We start from the raw sequence: 6,094 nt of genomic DNA, 5'->3' as shown, positions 1-6,094 counted from the left end.
TATATATATTAGCACTGACATATAGTTGTAGCTATGTATGTGACTAAGTTTGTATGCATGTGCATAAAACTCTGTGTGTCTGTACATGTGTGCTTTAAACTAGTATTAAACAACACAAATGAATAAATGATATGAATTTTATCCTTTATATATATTATATATATGTAAAGCTGTAAGCATCAAGGCAAAAGGTTTAGCCAAGCAATAAATTGCAACATTGTTATGAATGACGCGACGTAGGTAAAATCTATCGCATGTTTAACATAATCAAAACAAGCCCAATCACTGTAAATATGCTAGGAATTCATAGGCACAAGCATCAAGCTAGGCAAATTTCGAACAATATTCAAGAGAATCGTATCGTCATTGTGAGCACTTGCTTTCATAATGTAAATGAACAAAATAATTACATACTTTTCCAGTTCGATAAGGTGGAAATTAATCCATCTCTCAAAGAAATCTGATGCTGAACCTTTAAAAATTTTCCAAATGTTAATAGGCTATTGAAGTGACTGTTAATTTATGGTGAAATCTCCTTAGGTTAAGAAATTCGGAGAAGAGTTCTCTGATATATCACTAGAAGTTATGTCGGCGCTCAGACATTAGAACTTGTGTATTTTTTCGGCATACATTGGCAGATATACTGAAACATACTAGGATAAGACTATGCAGAGACGATGGCGTAACTGTATGTGAAACTAACTCGACAAGTCATAGAAAGAAACAGAAAACATCTCAAACAAATTCCAATAGCATATTCGGATAACTCGATTCATAATTTGCGATATAAAAGAAAAACAAACAGTTGATTTTTTAAGCAAAACTTTGGATATAAACAAATAAATATAACTGACACGTGAAATGTGAACTAGGAATTAAGGGAAAGTAACTTCCACGAGACTGTTGAGGGTAGCTTGCTACAATGACAAGATGGAGTACTTAGAACCAATCCACCATAAGATGAACAAAATAACCCCAATTCTATAGAAATTATAATGTCGTTTTTTTCATGTACTCTTTCAGTATTCCTAGCATGAGCATCATAGTTGTAGCAGACAAAGCTCTGGCTTCCGTAAGTGTGGATATCCAAGTCATGATTATCTATTACACCTGAAACTCATTGTGATGTGCTGCTTTTTTTGTCAGGCAGCCAAATAATTTTCAATGTTAAAATTTGATTCCAGATTTATACAACACATTTAAAATATACATTGTTGTTGTTGGCACTCCGTCGCTTACGACGTCGAGGGTTCCAGTTGATCCGATCAGTCAACGGAACAGCCTGCTCGTGAAATAAACGTGCAAGTGGCTGAGCACTCCACAGACACGTGTACCCTTAACGTAGTTCTCGGGGATATTCAGCGTGACACAGTGTGACAAGGCTGGCCCTTCGAATTACAGGCACAGAAGAAGCAGGAAAAGTAAGAGAAAGTTGTGGTGAAAGAGTACAGCAGGGTTCGCCACCATCCCCTACCGGAGCCTCGTGGAGCTTTAGGTGTTTTCGCTCAATAAACACTCACAACGCCCGGTCTGGGAATCGAAACCGCGATCCTATGACCGCGATTCCGCTGCCCTAACCACTGGGGCATTGCGCCTCCACTAAACTATACATACACACGTACTAAATAATATATATATAGGATACAAATACAATGTTTCTTTTGAATATGATCCCTTCGATGTGAATGAGGTATTGAGCGTTCTTGTAATCGATATATTATGCAGAAATGCATCGATGTTGTCTTTGGTTATCATGTTATCGTTGTTATCAACGAAAAAGAACATAAAATTCTATGCTTTTGATCAGGAAGCGAGTGAATAGGCAATTCTTAACAGTTGCTGAATACGAAATGAGTGGATGTAGTTATTTATTAAAATAGCGATTCCGTTAAGACTAATTTTGTTCCTTCACTTTAGAATTCGTTGATTATTAGCGAACGGGCAATGTATATCGTTTATCTTCTACCTGTAATGCAAGTCTTGTAATATTTAGCAAACAATATTGTAATATTTTTTGCTGCGTGGCTCAGAAACTTAGCAACTTCGCTGTACCTTGTACAAGTGTCTTCTAAAATAATCCTAGACCGGACCAAAGCCTTGTAAGTAAATTTGAAAGGGAAACTGTATGGAAGACTATCGTATAATATATGTGCATATATATGTTTCTGTGTGTTTCTCCTCTCGACCGCTTGACAACCCACGCTGGTTTGTTTTAATCCCTCGTTTGAGATTAAGAAAAAAAGAATAAGTTCCAGATGAAAAAAACAAATATGTACAGAGGGGGACCTACTCGACTAAAAATCCTTCAGGGTAGAGCCCCAGCAGAGTCACATTGGTGTGATGGGGCAAATGACCGATAAACATAGTATATTCATTTTAACTACATTTTTTAGCGATCAAGAAAATGCTCAATGTACATGTAAACATTATTGTATGTATAAAAACTGTTAATGTTGACGACAAAATGTTTGTATACTTGTGAATACATATATACACGTACGTGTATATACTTGTTTCAAATTTTAGCACAAGGCCAGAAAGTTCAGTGGAGTGGGTAAGTCGATTACATCTACCCCTTTGCTCAACTGGACCTTATTTTATCGACATCGAAAGGACAAAAGGCGAAGTTGACCTCGGTGAAAATTGAACATAGAACGGAAATACGGACGAAATGCCGCCAAGTATTTTGCCTGGCGCATTAACAATTCTGCTAGCTCGTCATCATTGCTGGTGTATATATTGTTAAGACACATATAAGCGCATATATACACATTTGAGTATATACGATTAGGGCATGTATTTTCTTCGGGCGGCACGTGATATGATTTGTATTGTTCCAAGTGTTTTGCTAATGTAAAATAAGTACCATTCCTCAACTTTAAAAAGTTTATTCCGTTTTCACTGCAGTTAAATGACTCCCTGTATTGGAAATCCCCTTATACATCCATGGGATATTCGCGTGAATGTTTCCGAAACGAGTAGTGACAAAAATATAAATTGAATTGAATTCAAGTATAACAAGAACACTCAGAAAGCGCAAACTTTCACCAAGGCAACACCAATGTCCTCTCAACGATTAACCAGAGATGATTTAAAAAAAAATAAGAATATCTGAAATAAACTCGACTGCTCTCACAACCGAGAATACTAAAAATGAACTCGACTATTCTCAAAAATTAATTAAAATAACACAGGAAAAATAATCCAGAATCCTTGTCCGATACCCGATCAATCCCCAAATCAGTTCGTGCCAGTCACGAGGCCAAACATCCCTGAATGTTTCATCCGAATCCATCTACCGATTCTTGAGATATCTTGTCCGCGAACAAACAAACAAACGCTACTGAAAACAATACCTCCGCCTTCGCCAAGGCGGAGGTAATACAATGAATTAATAATTCTCGGTAAACTGGAAGAGTGAATCATTTCGTTTCCTGTTTCAATTAAAACGTGCTATGAATCAAACTGTCAAATAAATTTGATGTAGTAATTTTGAAATTTATTTAGTGATGTATGGTATCAGCGATATAATTGGTTCATAATAATTTTTCTGTCGTCTTGGCTCAACAGCCCTCAGCGTTTGTTTTTACTGTCTTGTTCTCACTGTCCTGTTCTTGTTAACACTTTCACCCTACGCAAAAAATCTCAAATTTTATCTAATTTGCTTTGCGGGAAGTCGCGTATTGTCCTTGCATTCGAAACGCGGAGTAGATGGAACAGAGACAACTGACGAAGGAGTATACTCTTTATGTTGCATGTCTCGTTTCTATGTTTGTTTTTTACGTTGTTCGAAAAACGTGCATTTCGTAGGTTTTCGTTTTTATGTTTTCGTTTCTCATTATGTTCATCTATATTATTTTAACTAACCTTCAGTTGGCCGCTTGAGAAGGTCTTGTATTAGTCCAGGGCCTTGCCAAATTTGGTAGACATAATATTAAAGTGTTGTGATGGTGAACTACTTTACTTTATACTTTCTGGAGAATATGCATTGTCTTAGTACTTATTGAAAATATTATTATTACCAGCCTTCTCTGAGGAAGAATTTTCACAAGGAAAGAAAAAGAATGAAGAAACATAGATACACTTACACACAAGTAAACACACACAAATACACACACACACACACACACACACATGTTCAGGTGTGTATATTCCTCTTTCTGTATATTACGTCTATATCATAATCACCGTTTTGTTTTTAAATTTAACCGCGAAGAGAAATGTGTTTTCATTTTTTATACAATTGGTTGCTTATGATCTAATATGGCTGCGAAGACCTAAGCAAAGCCCATTGTTTTATATTTCGCTGTTCGTTATTCAATTATGCTGTTTCTGAATGAAGAAAATGTCTGCTATTTATTTATTTATTTTGACAAAATTGTGAATTTTCCATTTATTCAATAATATTCCATTTGCTTCCGTTTTTCAATCTGACACACCGTGTTTCTATAATTTCAATTTTTAAAGAAATAGTAGAGGTATATTTGCATAGTTACCCAAATCAGATTCATTTAGAGAATGTGGTTCAATATTTGTTTTTTTTTTTATTATTTGCAGAGTTCATATAGACAGATGTCATATGTCATTGACTAACAAGGTCGCTTGACAATCATCAGAGCCAAGATTTGTTGTAATTATTTGGAATAATAGTCAATTGACGTTTAATCCTTCACCCTTCTTTTTCATCGTATATGAGTGAAATTGAGTGTGTATAAGAGTAAAAAATCTCTGTAATTCAAAGTCCCTGTCTGGTTCAGTCCAGTCCTGTCTCATTGTCACACTGGTCCGGCTGAAGAATGAGACGTTATAAACGTGTTCACGGAATACTCAGCCAGATACTTACAACTGAACTTATGGCATGGATAATTTACATGAGAGAACAATTACATGTTCATCGTCAAAACATCAAGAAAAAGTCAATCATCGTCATTTAGTCTCAATTTATTATTAGGTACGGTAGAAGTATTAGTTAAAATTAGCATTCCGTATACCATACAAATTGCAGATATACTGTAGAAATTCTGGAAAGCGCAGATATCTTCTCGAGGAAGCGTCTTCTATCTTCTACAGATGCATTTTAAGAAAAATACGGTTATATATACTGTTTTATAACGCAATACGTCCATATGAGAGGATTTCTCAAGAGAAATATCGTAATTTCCAGGCTCCCTACAACATGTCTGCGTTACCTATGATATGCAGAATGATAATAGATCACTTTAGAATCGAACTTTCAATGAAAGACAGTATTACTTCGGTATGTCTAAGTATTCAACATCTCTCACAGCTATTCACTCACTCATTACAGGTTTAACTACAGGAAAGAATACAGTTCTGTATTGCACATAATGTGTTTGCGTATGTTCTACTAAGGTTGTAAACACCTTCGAACTTCATGCACGTTTTTGTTTTGTATCGAAGCTAAGATTTCTTGGTTTTATGATTCTGATTTTGTTTTTCCTATTTTACGAGGAAAAATACGATTTTTTCTAAACATTTCAATACTTTTTTTGAGCCTTAAAGAATAAATTTCAATTAAAGAAAATAAAACCGATGTGGTCGATACATTTCGGATTTATTCAAGAGTATTCCTAAAGTTGTATGATAAAGCACTTATCGAAAAACTGATTCTATAAGTACATGAGTTAAAGATGTTAATTCACACCTTTAAATAGAGGCACAGATGTAGCTGCGTGGTAAGAAGTTTGCTTCTCAAACCACACGGTTCGGGAGTCAACGTGTGACATCTCAGGTAAATGTGTTTTGTATTAGCCCAGGGCCTTGTGAAAAATGGTAGACAACATTTGAAAGAATTCCGTTTGTGTGAGTGTATGTGTATGTAAGAGAGTGAGAGTGTGTGTGTGAGAGAGAGAGAGAGAGAGAGAGAGAGAGAGAAAAAGTGAGAGAGACAGAGAGAGAGAGAGAGTACGTTTATGTCTTTGAGTGTGTTACTCATACCAGATAGGAAGTAGTATTGCATTATTAACGCCCACGTAATATAGTAGCAAGCTTTAAAAAGAAAGGTAATGGTGTCGACTAAAAATCCTAGGACGACGTGCTCCAGCGTAGCCGGAGTCTAATGATTGAAAGAAAC

This window comes from Octopus bimaculoides, chromosome 4 (genome assembly GCF_001194135.2).
Source record: "Octopus bimaculoides isolate UCB-OBI-ISO-001 chromosome 4, ASM119413v2, whole genome shotgun sequence".
NCBI classification, from domain to species: Eukaryota; Metazoa; Mollusca; class Cephalopoda; order Octopoda; family Octopodidae; genus Octopus; species Octopus bimaculoides.
The sequence above is the reverse complement of the archived record's forward strand: the minus strand, read 5'-3'. Positions refer to the sequence as shown.